The sequence below is a fragment of the Nerophis lumbriciformis genome, linkage group LG18 (assembly GCF_033978685.3).
Source record: "Nerophis lumbriciformis linkage group LG18, RoL_Nlum_v2.1, whole genome shotgun sequence".
Lineage (NCBI taxonomy): Eukaryota > Metazoa > Chordata > Actinopteri > Syngnathiformes > Syngnathidae > Nerophis > Nerophis lumbriciformis.
Window position 1 is genome coordinate 8,328,966 of NC_084565.2, and position 12,173 is coordinate 8,341,138.

The 12,173-nt window shown below is 37.6% G+C and overlaps 2 protein-coding genes across 9 annotated transcripts in view; one reads left to right on the top strand and one right to left on the bottom strand.

The window, feature by feature from the left end:
• The window catches only part of cnga3a (cyclic nucleotide gated channel subunit alpha 3a), a 44,864-nt gene extending 39,823 nt beyond the window's left edge, over positions 1 to 5,041 (bottom strand). For all 3 annotated transcript variants that reach the window (XM_061977585.1, XM_061977586.1, XM_061977584.1), the window contains exon 1: positions 4,889 to 5,041. The gene's annotated coding sequence lies outside the window, so the exon portion shown is untranslated. The remainder of the gene's footprint in view (positions 1 to 4,888) is intronic.
• LOC133617559 (deoxyribonuclease-1-like) overlaps positions 1 to 12,173 on the top strand; it is a 241,866-nt gene that overhangs the window by 86,344 nt on the left and 143,349 nt on the right. The window lies entirely within an intron of this gene.

The window sequence follows — 12,173 nt, forward strand, 5'->3', positions numbered from 1 at the left end:
AACCAACATGCTAATGTTAGCTTGCTAATATTAAGCATGTGTCAAACACCAAAATATATGACTGAGGTGTATATCTGAACAATTTGCCAAAAAAGCTAACATGCGAACATTAGCTTGCTAATAGTAAACGTGTGTCAAGTACCAAAATATATGACTGTGAGGTGTATATCTGAAAATGTTTCCAAAAAAGCTAACATGCTAACATTAGCTTTCTAATAGTATGCATGTGTCAAATACCAAAGTATATGACTGTAAGGTGTATATCTGAAACATTTGCTAAAAAAGCTAACATACTAACATTAGCTTGCTAAAAGTATGAATGTGTCAAGTACCAAAATATATGACTGTGAGGTGTATATCTGAATTTTTTTCCCAAAAATGCTAGCATGCTACATTAGTTTGCAAATAGTAAGCATGTGTCAAGTACCAACAAATATGATTGTGAGTTGTCTCTGAATAAATTTCCAAAAAAGCTAACATGATAATGTTAGCTTGCTAATATTAAGCATGTGTCAAATACCAAAATATATGACTGTGAGGTGTATATCTGAAAAATGTACCAAAAAAGCTAACATGCTAACATTAGCTTACTAATAGTAAACATGTGTCAAGTACCAAAATATATGACTGTGAGGTGTATATCTGAATTGTTTTCCAAAAAAATCTAACATGCTACGTTAGCTTTCTAATAGTAAGCATGTGTCAAATACCAAAATATATGACTAAGGTGTATATCTGAAAAAAATTGTTAGAAAAGCTAACATGCTTACATTAGCTTGCTAATAGTAAATGTGTGTCAAGTACCAAAATATATGACTGTGAGGTGTATATCTGAACAATTTTCCAAAAATGCTAGCATGCTAACATTAGCTTGCTAATAGTAAATGTGTGTCAAGTACCAAAATATATGACTGTGAGGTGTATATCTAAAAAATGTACCAAAAAAGCTAACATGCTAACATTAGCTTACTAACAGTAAACATGTATCAAGTACCAAAATATATGACTGTGAGGTGTATATCTGAATAGTTTTCCAAAAAAATCTAACATGCTATGTTAGCTTTCTAATAGTAAGCATGTGTCAAATACCAAATTATATGACTGTAAGGTGTATATCTGAAAACAATTGTTAAAAAAGCTAACATGCTTACATTAGCTTGCTAGTAGTAAACGTGTGTCAAGTACCAACATATATGACTGTGAGGTGTATATCTGAACAATTTTCCCAAAATGCTAGCATGCTAACATTAGCTTACTAATAGTAAACTTTTGTCAAGTACCAAAATATGTGACTGTGAGGGGTATATCTGAACAATTTGCAAAAAAAGCTAACATACTGTTAGCTTGCTAATAGTAAGCGTGTCAAATACCAAAATATATGACTGTGATGGGTATACAGTATGTAAAATAAATTGCCAAAAAAGCTAGCATGCTAACATTACCTTGCTAATAAAGCTTGTGTAAAGTACCAAAATATATGGCTGTGAGGTGTATATCTGAAAAGAAATGCCAAAAATGCTAGCATGCTAACTTCACTGACATTCTAACAGTCAGCATACACCAAGTAGCAAAATATATGACACCTGCAAAAATAGCTAAAATAGCTTGTTTGCTAACAGTTAGCAAGGAGCATTTTGACTTTGGAACGATTTGAATTGTTTGAGAAAAATGTGGATGTTAGAATAATTCAAATCGGTTGAGAAATGTGGAATATGGAGAATTTTGTATATTGCCCATTCCTTATGAATGGGGGTACATTCCTGGTAATCAGGGAATTTTCCAAACCGGTAAACATGCTGGCTTGAATGTCCAGGGTGAGAGGAGTGTGTGGATGGTGAAACGGTTCAAATCGGATGACAAATGTGGGATATGGAGAGGTTTGTATAATGCCGGTTGATTGTAGATGAGGAGAAATTCCGTGAAATTCCAGGAAAACCGGGAATTTGGGTAAAGAGAAAACAGGTTTTGCCTTCGAGATCTCGGAAGAGTAGTGGGGGTGGATGGTTGAAAGGTCCGAACCAGGTAAAAAGTGGCACAAAATTTTGAGAAACAATGAATGCGTCCATTAATTTGAATGTGAATTTCCTGGAAATTTGGGGTGATAAAAGTCTTTGGAGCAGTCACACGATAAAAGTCTTTGGAGCAGTAACATGATAAAAGTCTTTGGAGAAGTCACATGATAAAAGTCTTCGGAGCAGTAGGGGATGTAGGATAGAGGATCTAGGATAGGGGATGTAGGATAGAAGGACGTAGGATAGGGGATGTAGTCTTTGGAGCAGTCACACGATAAAAGTCTTTGGAGCAGTAACATGATAAAAGTCTTTGGAGCAGTCACATGATAAAAGTCTTTGGAGCAGTCACATGATAAAAGTCTTCGGAGCAGTCACACGATAAAAGTCTTCAGAGCAGTCACACGATAAGAGTCTTTTGAGCAGTCACACGGAAAAAGTCTTTGGAGCAGTCACACGATAAAAGTCTTTGGAGTAGTCACACGATAAAAGTCTTTGGAGGCAGTACCACGATAAAAGTATTTTGAGCAGTCACACGATAAAAGTCTTCAGAGCAGTCACATGATAAAAGCCTTTAGAGCAGTCACACGGAAAAGTATTTGGAGCAGTAACACGATAAAAGTCTTTGGAGAAGTCACATGATAAAAGTATTCGGAGCAGTGGGGGATATAGGATAGAAGGATGTCGGATAAAAGGACGTAGGATAGGGGATGTAGTCTTTGGAGCAGTCACACGATAAAAGTCTTTGGAGCAGTCACACGATAAATGTCTTTGGAGCAGTAACATGATAAAAGTATTTCGAGCAGTCACACGATAAAAGTCTTCGGAGCAGTAACACGATAAAATTATTTTGAGCAGTCACATGATAAAAGTCTTCGGAGCCGTAGGGGATATAGGATAGAAGGGTGTTGGATAGAAGGACGTAAGATAGGGGATGTAGTCTTTGGAGCAGTCACACGATAAAAGTCTTCAGAGCAGTCACACGGAAAAAGTATTTGGAGCAGTCACACGATAAAAATCTTTGGAGCAGTCACACAATAAAAGTCTTTCGAGCAGTCACATGATAAAAGTCTTCGGAGCAGTAGGGGATGTATGATAGAAGGATGTAGGATAGAAGGATGTAGGATAGAGACTGTAGGATAGATGGACGTATGATAGGGGATGTAGTCTTTGGAGCAGTCACACGATAAAAGCCTTTGGAGCAGTCACACGATAAAAGCCTTTGGAGCAGTCACACGATAAAAGTCTTTGGAGCAGTAACATGATAAAAGTATTTCGAGCAGTCACACTATAAAGGTCTTCAGAGCAGTCACACGGAAAAGTATTTGGAGCAGTAACACGATAAAAGTCTTTTGAGCAGTCACACGATAAACATCTTTGAAGCAGTCACATGATAAAAGTCTTCGGAGCAGTACGGGATATAGGATAGAGGGACGTAGGATAGAAGGATGTAGGATAGAGAATGTAGGATAGAAGGACGTATGATAGGGATGTGGTCTTTGGAGCAGTCACACGATAAAAGTCTTTGGAGCAGTCACATGATAAAAGTATTTTGAGCAGTCACACGATAAAAGTCTTCAGAGCAGTCACATGATAAAAGTATTCGGAGCAGTAGGGGATATAGGATAGAAGGATGTAGGATAGAAGGACATAGGATAGGGGATGTAGTCTTTGGAGCAGTCACACCATAAAAGTCTCAGTTTGCAACATTGCAACAAAATGGTGTCAAGACCAAAACTCACTCATACATATTGCAGAATGAATATTGTTGATATAATTACCTGTCGAGCAAGATTAATATAGTAATGATTAATTTAAGATGAATTTAATTAAATATTAATATGGTAATTATTAATTTAATTAAATACTAATAAAGTAACGATTAATTTAAGATTAATTTAATTAAACATTAATATAGTAATAATGAATTTAAGATTCATTTAATTAAGGTTTAATATAGTAATGGTTCATTTAAAATTTATTTTATTAAGGATAAATGTAATATGGATTAATTTAAGATTAATTTAATTCAAGATTAATATAGTTATGATTAATTTAATTAAATATTAATATAGTAATATTAATTTAATTCAAGATTAATATAGTTATGATTAATTTAATTAAATATTAATATAGTAATGATTAATTTAATTCAAGATTAATATAGTAATGATTAATTTAAGATTCATTTCATTAAAGATGAATATAGTACTGATACATTTAAGATTAATTAAATTAAAGATTAATATAGTAATGATTAATTTAATTAAAGATCAATACAGTAATGATTCATTTAAGATTAATTTCATTAAAGATGAATATAGTAATGAGACATTTAAGATTCATTTAATTAAAGATTAATATAGTAATAATTACTTTAATTAAAGATTAATATAGCAATGATTCATTTAATTAAAGATTAATATAGTAATGATACATTTAAGATAAATTTAATTAAAGATGATTACAGTAATGATACATTTAAGATGAATTTAATCAAAGATTAATATAGTAATGCTCTTATTGTGTTGTTGGAGATTAGCAGTGCTCCGCAGCACTGAGGAGTAAGGACCCGCTAAGAGGCTTGCGGCGGCCAAGGTTTTCCTATTTGGTAGACATCCTGGTCTCCATGGAAACAAGGTGACAATACGACAAATGATGACAACAATGATCATCAAGTGGCAGGGAATAATATTCCATAACGTTGCAATCGCAGGAAAGTGTATTATTGGGAAAGTACACCAAGGGAGGGATTTCAAAGTAGTCCAAGGTGTGGTACCGTACAAAACACAGATTATTGTTATAAAACATTTTTCTCTTCTAACGCTAATCGGACTTACAATAAAAAGTGCCCCCCCCCCCCCCCCACCCTCCCTTACCTGGTCGAATCCTCGTCAAGCAGACTTGTTCAGGGAGTCCGGCACACACCTCCGCAGACCACCTCCACACGAGTCCATTCCTCTTTCAAACGGCCGTGGTCACGTCCCAAATCTCCCCCATGGCTCCGTCTAAACGCCCGGCCGTCATGGCTGGAGAGAGGCGAGGACTGGCGAGCGAGGGCGAGGGAGAGGGAGAGGGAGAGGAAGAGAAAGAGGGAGAGGGAGAGGGAGAGGGAGAGGGAGAGGGAGAGGGAGAGGAGCGCCTCGGCCGTGGGAGGGGGATGAGTCCTCTGTCAGTTTAACACTGGCTGCAAAAGAACACAACAGAACATGACCATCATAAATTATCATGTAGAAAGTTGAAACGCAAATGGCGAGCGACCAAGCTTGAGGTTTTCCATCAAGCATGGAGTGATAGTTTAATATCGTATAAACGCATGCTTACCTTAGCTAAAGCTAAATATTACTCAAATCTCATCCGCCTCAACAAAAACGACCCTACATTTTTGTTTAGTACAGTAGCATTGCTAACCCAACAAGGGACTCCTCCCAATAGCTCCACCCACTCGGCAGATGACTTTATGAATTTCTTTAATAAGAAAATTGAACTCATTAGAAAGGAGATTAAAGACAACGCATCCCAGCTACAATTGGGTTCTATTAACACAGATACAACTGTATCTACGACGGATACTGCAATACAAAATAGTCTCTCTCTTTTTGATGAAATAACATTAGAGGAACTATTACGGCGTGTAAGTAGGATAAAACAAACAACATGTTTACTTGACCCACTTCCTGGGAAACTTATCAAGGAGCTTTTTGTATTATTAGGTCCATCAGTGCTAAATATTATAAACTTATCCCTTTCCTCTGGCACTGTTCCCCTAGCATTCAAGAAAGCGGTTATTCATCCTCTGCTCAAAAGACCTAACCTTGATCCTGACCTCATGGTAAACTACCGACCACCTTCCCTTTATTTTCGAAAATTTAGTTTTTACGATAAATTAATGTTGGGTTATTCCCAACCAAACTATTAGGTCAAATTATTTAACACAAAAATTGAGGTATGCTAACTCAATGTTGGTTGATTCATAACTCAACTATTGTGTTTATTTCACACAAAAGCTGAGTTATGCTCACTACAATGTTGGGTTATTCCCAACCCAACTATTGTGTTAAATTATTTAACCCAAAAGTTGAGTTATGATACCTTAATGTTGGGTTATTCCCAACCAAACTATTGGGTCAAATTATTTAACCCAAAAATTGAGGTATGCTAACTCAATGTTGGTTGATTCATAACCTAACTATTGTGTTATTCATTTCACACAAAAGCTGAGTTATGCTCACTACAATGTTGGGTTATTCCCAACCCAACTATTGTGTTAAATTATTTAACCCAAAAGTTGAGTTATGATAACTTAATGTTGGGTTATTCCCAACCAAACTATTGGGTTGAATTATTTAACCCAAAAGTTGAGTTATGCTAACTCAATGTTGGTTGATTCATAACCCAACTATTGGGTTTAACTTATTTCACACAAAAGCTGAGTTATGCTCACTACAATGTTGGGTTATTCCCAACCCAACTATTGTGTTAAATTATTTAACCCAAAAGTTGAGTTATGATAACTTAATGTTGGGTTATTAAAAACCCAACTATTGGGTTGAATTATTTAACCCAAAAGTTGAGTTATGCTAACTCAATGTTGGTTGATTCATAACCCAACTATTGGGTTTAATTTATTTCACACAAACACTGAGTTATGCTCACTACAATGTTGGGTTGATCCCAATCCAACTATTGTGTTAAATTATTTAACCCAAAAGTTGAGTTATGATAACTTAATGTTGGGTTATTAAAAACCAGTGTTGGGTTAGTTACTGCAAAGCAGTAACTAGTTACAGTTACTAGTTACTTCATTTCAAAAGTAACTCAGTTACTAACTCAGTTACTTACACCAAAAAGTAATGCGTTACTGTGAAAAGTAACTATTTAGTTACTTCTTTTTTTCTTCTTCTTTTTTTTTTTAAAGCTCCCATTAATGCCCTTTTAGCCTTCAGTTCAGTACTGTTATTGCACTGGAGAATAATACTATCTGTGGATCAACTTGACATGCATTTGCATCACTGACCTCTGCTAAGCAATGTGGTCTACATACAACACACAAAGACAAAGATATGTTACAAAGGCTAATTTGTTTCTGGCCAGAACAAATTGACAAAACTATTTTAAATAGCTGCAACATAATGTACATAAGTAACAAACAGCATAATAACAGCATAGATGTAAACCAAGAAAGGCACACACTACATACACAAAGCCTAACCAGGCATTTTCTTTACTGAGCAAAACTCTTTATTGTCGGCCATAAACACATCACCAAAACATTAGTAAAAAAAATTATATCTAGCAAAACTGGTCATTTTCTGCAGTACAAACCAGACCAAAAGCTACTTTGTTATATCAACAGCAGCCACTCGCTCTTTCTCACGTGTGCCAACACTTGCACATATGGCACTTAGCCAGTGATGCGTTTACAGCCACACAAAAAGTCGGACAACTCCAACACCACACATAAAGTGTAATTCCAGGTCGTTACACTATGATTTACCAATCAAATGTGTGCTTATTCTAGTGTCATTTATTAGGAATCTTAATTTATAAATATTAATCATTAAATGCTGTTAGTATATTAAATAAATACTAATAAAAATATATTTTTTTACAAACAGGAAGTTGCAGGAATGTACACATGATCCCCTGCTTACATCTCATTGTGCAACATGTGAATGTTTTAATGGGAACTAAATGAAAGGGGTACAAACTTTTTCCAAAGCAGGACCTCCACACAGACAAACAATACAAGTACACAGTTCATGAAAAACAATATTTGTTGTTATTGTAAGTGGGCCTAAACACTTATATTAGAAATGGAAATGACTGCTGTCATTTGATTATAATAATAAGAGAATGTTGTCTGTCTATCTGTGTTGGCCCTGTGATGAGGGGGGGACTTGTCCAGGGTGTACCCTGCCTTCCGCCCGAATGCAGCTGAGATAGGCTCCTGCGACCCCGAAAGGGACAAGCGGTAGAAAATGGATGGATGCACAGTGTGCACGTCTAAAGTTGCTCACATGGGCTCCACTCAATGATCAGGGAGTTTTTGCGTTTGCTCACACACATGAACAATTAGAGGGAACATTGATTGACAGAGTGTGTACCTTCAGCGGTGAATGATGAGCAGAGGCAGACGTAATCCTTAAGTGGTGGAGGTGAAGTGGCATCAGAGTCTCTATCTCTCTTTACTAGCTTCGTCGAAGCATGTTGCTTATGTAGCTTGTTTCAGCAGATTTGAATTGCTGTTTTGGGCTGTAGATGGCATCTTTGATCCAAAGCACAATTTACATTTAACTAAAATGTTCTTTACTTTGTGCTCGACAAAAGAAAAGTAGTGAAAATATCTCCATGTTAGCAAACTCGACTTCTGGCTCCGCCATGATCAGACACGCCCCCCCCATCCCCTTCCTCCCTCTCCTCCCTCTCCGGCTTGTGACACAAGAAGAATCAGAACGATGACACAGCAGCGCTCCGATAAAACACACTTTATACTACATAAAAAGTGACGTAAAATAACGCAGTAACGCATCATGTAGTAACGGTAACTGAGTTACTGAATATAAAAAATAACGCGTTAGATTACTAGTTACCGCCGAAACTAACGGCGTTACAGTAACGCGTTACTTTGTAACGCGTTAGTCCCAACACTGTTAAAAACCAAACTATTGGGTTGAATTATTTAACCCAAAAGTTGAGTTATGCTAACTCAATGTTGGTTGATTCATAACCCAACTATTGGGTTTAACTTATTTCACACAAAAGCTGAGTTATGCTCACTACAATGTTGGCTTATTCCCAACCCAACTATTGTGTTAAAGTATTTGACTCAAAAGTTGAGTTATGATAACTTAATGTTGGGTTATTCCCAACCAAACTATTGGGTTGAATTATTTAACCCAAAAGTTGAGTTATGCTAACTCAATGTTGGTTGATTCATAACCCAACTATTGGGTTTAACTTATTTCACACAAAAGCTGAGTTATGCTCACTACAATGTTGGGTTATTCCCTACCGAACTATTGTGTTAAATTATTTAACCCAAAAGTTGAGTTATGATAACTTAATGTTGGGTCATTCCCAACCAAACTATTGGGTTGAATTATTTAACCCAAAAGTTGAGTTATGCTAACTCAATGTTGGTTGATTCATAACCCAACTATTGGGTTTAACTTATTTCACACAAAAGCTGAGTTATCTCACTACAATGTTGGGTTATTCCCAATCCAACTATTGGGTTGCGCAATTTAGCGCTCCTCGACCCAATAGTTGGTTAAAAATGAAAAATAAAAACTTACTGCTGCTTTGTCCTACTCCTTCCCAACTACTGATCAAAATGATTTTTTATTCCATTAAAAAATACTCAAAAGCAAGATATGAGTGACATTTTTTTTTTTACAAGAATTACTTTGTATGGTCATAGTAGTCCTATACAGCATGCTCATATATTTTCATATTCATAAATTGTGTGATTGTAAATAATCTTAATGAGATTGATCCATAATAAAATTCCCTTCAAGAAAAAAGTACAAAAACGTAATTAAAAAAAAGCCGTTTACCCAAAAATGCGTCACTCATTGAAAAACAACCCAAAAATGGTTCATCATTTTGAAAACCCAGAACTTTAGTTAAAATATAACCCTTATAACTCATAAATTGGGTTATTAAAATAACCCAGCATTGTTTAGTGTGCATGTACTACGTTTGCATGGCAACATATTACCACCTGTAACATTTCATATATTTTCACCTATGATGACATTGTTGTGATTTCTTATATCGTGATCGTAAAATATGCAACTCTTGACGGTATTATTATTCTCATAATATGTTTCGACATTTCCTCTCATAAAATGATGACCTTTTCTCATAATATTAGGATTTTGTTCTCCTAATTAATAATGTTAATACGATGTTAATATTATATTACAATTTTAATTCTAGTTCTAAAATTATGACTTTTTTCACGTAAAATTTTACTTTTTTCTCGTACATCTTTAACTTTTATCTCATAATTCGACTTTCCTTCTCGTAAATTTCCGACTTTATTTTTGTTACATCACAACTTGATGCTCATAAGTATGACTTTTATTGCGTAACGTTTTGGATTTTCGAATCATAAAATTATGACTTGTTCTTTTAAATGCTATGATATTAGTCTCGTAGCATTTAAAAAACTATGACATTATTTTGGATAATTACCAATTTTTCTCGTAAATCTTGATTTTCTTGAAAACTTAGAGTTAGTCATAATGTTACGAAAACAGAGTCATAAGAATTTGTTCGTATAATATTGACTTTAATCTCGTTATGTTTTTTAACTTTCTTCGGTGATGTTCCGATTTTATTGTTGCGACTTCCCTTCTCGTAAATTTCCGACTTTATTTTTATTACATCACTACTTCATGCTTATATTTATGACTTTTATTGCGTAATGTTTTGGATTTTTGAATCATAAAATTATAACTTATTCTTTTTAATGTTGCGATATTAGTCCTGTAATACAGTATTGTGACTTTATTTTGTATAATTACCAATTTTTCTCGTAAATCTTGATTTTCTTGTTAAATTAAATTTAGTCATAATATTACGAGAACAGAGTCATGAGAATTTGTTTGTATAATATTATGACTTTAATCTCGTTATGTTTTTTAACTTTCTTCGGTGATGTTCCGATTTTATTGTTGCAACTTTCCTTCTTGTGTCATCGGATTTGCGGTCTCATGTTTTGGACACTCGGGTGAAGAGAGGGGCGGAGCTTTCTACCGATCACCACCTGGTGGTGAGTTGGCTGCGATGGTGGGGGAGGATGCCGGACAGACCTGGCAGGCCCAAACGCATTGTGAGGGTTTGCTGGGAACGCCTGGCAGAGTCTCCTGTCAGAGAGAGTTTCAATTCCCACCTCCGGAAGAACTTTGAACATGTCACGAGGGAGGTGCTGGACATTGAGTCCGAGTGGACGATGTTCCGTACCTCTGTTGTTGAGGCGGCCGATTGGAGCTGTGGCCGCAAGGTAGTTGGTGCCTGTCGTGGCGGTAATCCTAGAACCCGTTGGTGGACGCCGGCGGTGAGGGATGCCGTCAGGCTGAAGAAGGAGTCCTATCGGGTTCTTTTGGCTCATGGGACTCCTGAGGCAGCAGACAGGTACCGACAGGCCAAGCGGTGTGCGGCTTCAGCGGTCGCGGAGGCAAAAACTCGGACATGGGAGGAGTTCGGGGAGGCCATGGAAAAAGACTTCCGGCAGGCTTTGAAGCAATTCTGGACCACCATCCGCCGCCTCAGGAAGGGGAAGCAGTGCAGTGTCAACACCGTGTATGGTGGGGATGGTGCTCTGCTGACCTCGACTGCGGATGTTGTGGATCGGTGGAGGGAATACTTCGAAGACCTCCTCAATCCTACCAGCACGTCTTCCTATGAGGAAGCAGGGCCTGGGGAATCTGTGGTGGGCTCTCCTATTTCTGGGGCTGAGGTTGCCGAGGTAGTTAAAAAGCTCCTCGGTGGCAAGGCCCCGGGGGTGGATGAGACCCGCCCGGAGTTCCTTAAGGCTCTGGATGTTGTGGGGCTGTCTTGGTTGACAAGACTCTGCAACATCGCGTGGACATCGGGGGCGGTACCTCTGGATTGGCAGACCGGGGTGGTGGTTCCTCTCTTTAAGAAGGGGAACCGGAGGGTGTGTTCCAACTATCGTGGGATCACACTCCTCAGCCTTCCCGGTAAGGTCTATTCAGGTGTACTGGAGAGGAGGCTACGCCGGATAGTCGAACCTCGGATTCAGGAGGAACAGTGTGGTTTTTGTCCTGGTCGTGGAACTGTGGACCAGCTCTATACTCTCGGCAGGGTCCTTGAGGGTGCATGGGAGTTTGCCCAACCAGTCTACATGTGCTTTGTGGACTTGGAGAAGGCATTCGACCGTGTACCCCGGGAAGTCCTGTGGGGAGTGCTCAGAGAGCACTGTCTTATTGTGGCAGTTCGCTCCCTATATAATCAGTGCCAGAGCTTGGTCCGCATTGCCGGCAGTAAGTCGGACACGTTTCCAGTGAGGGTTGGACTCCGCCAAGGCTGCCCTTTGTCACCGATTCTGTTCATAAGCTTTATGGACAGAATTTCTAGGCGCAGTCAGGGCGTTGAGGGGATCTGGTTTGGTGGCTGCAGGATTAGGTCTCT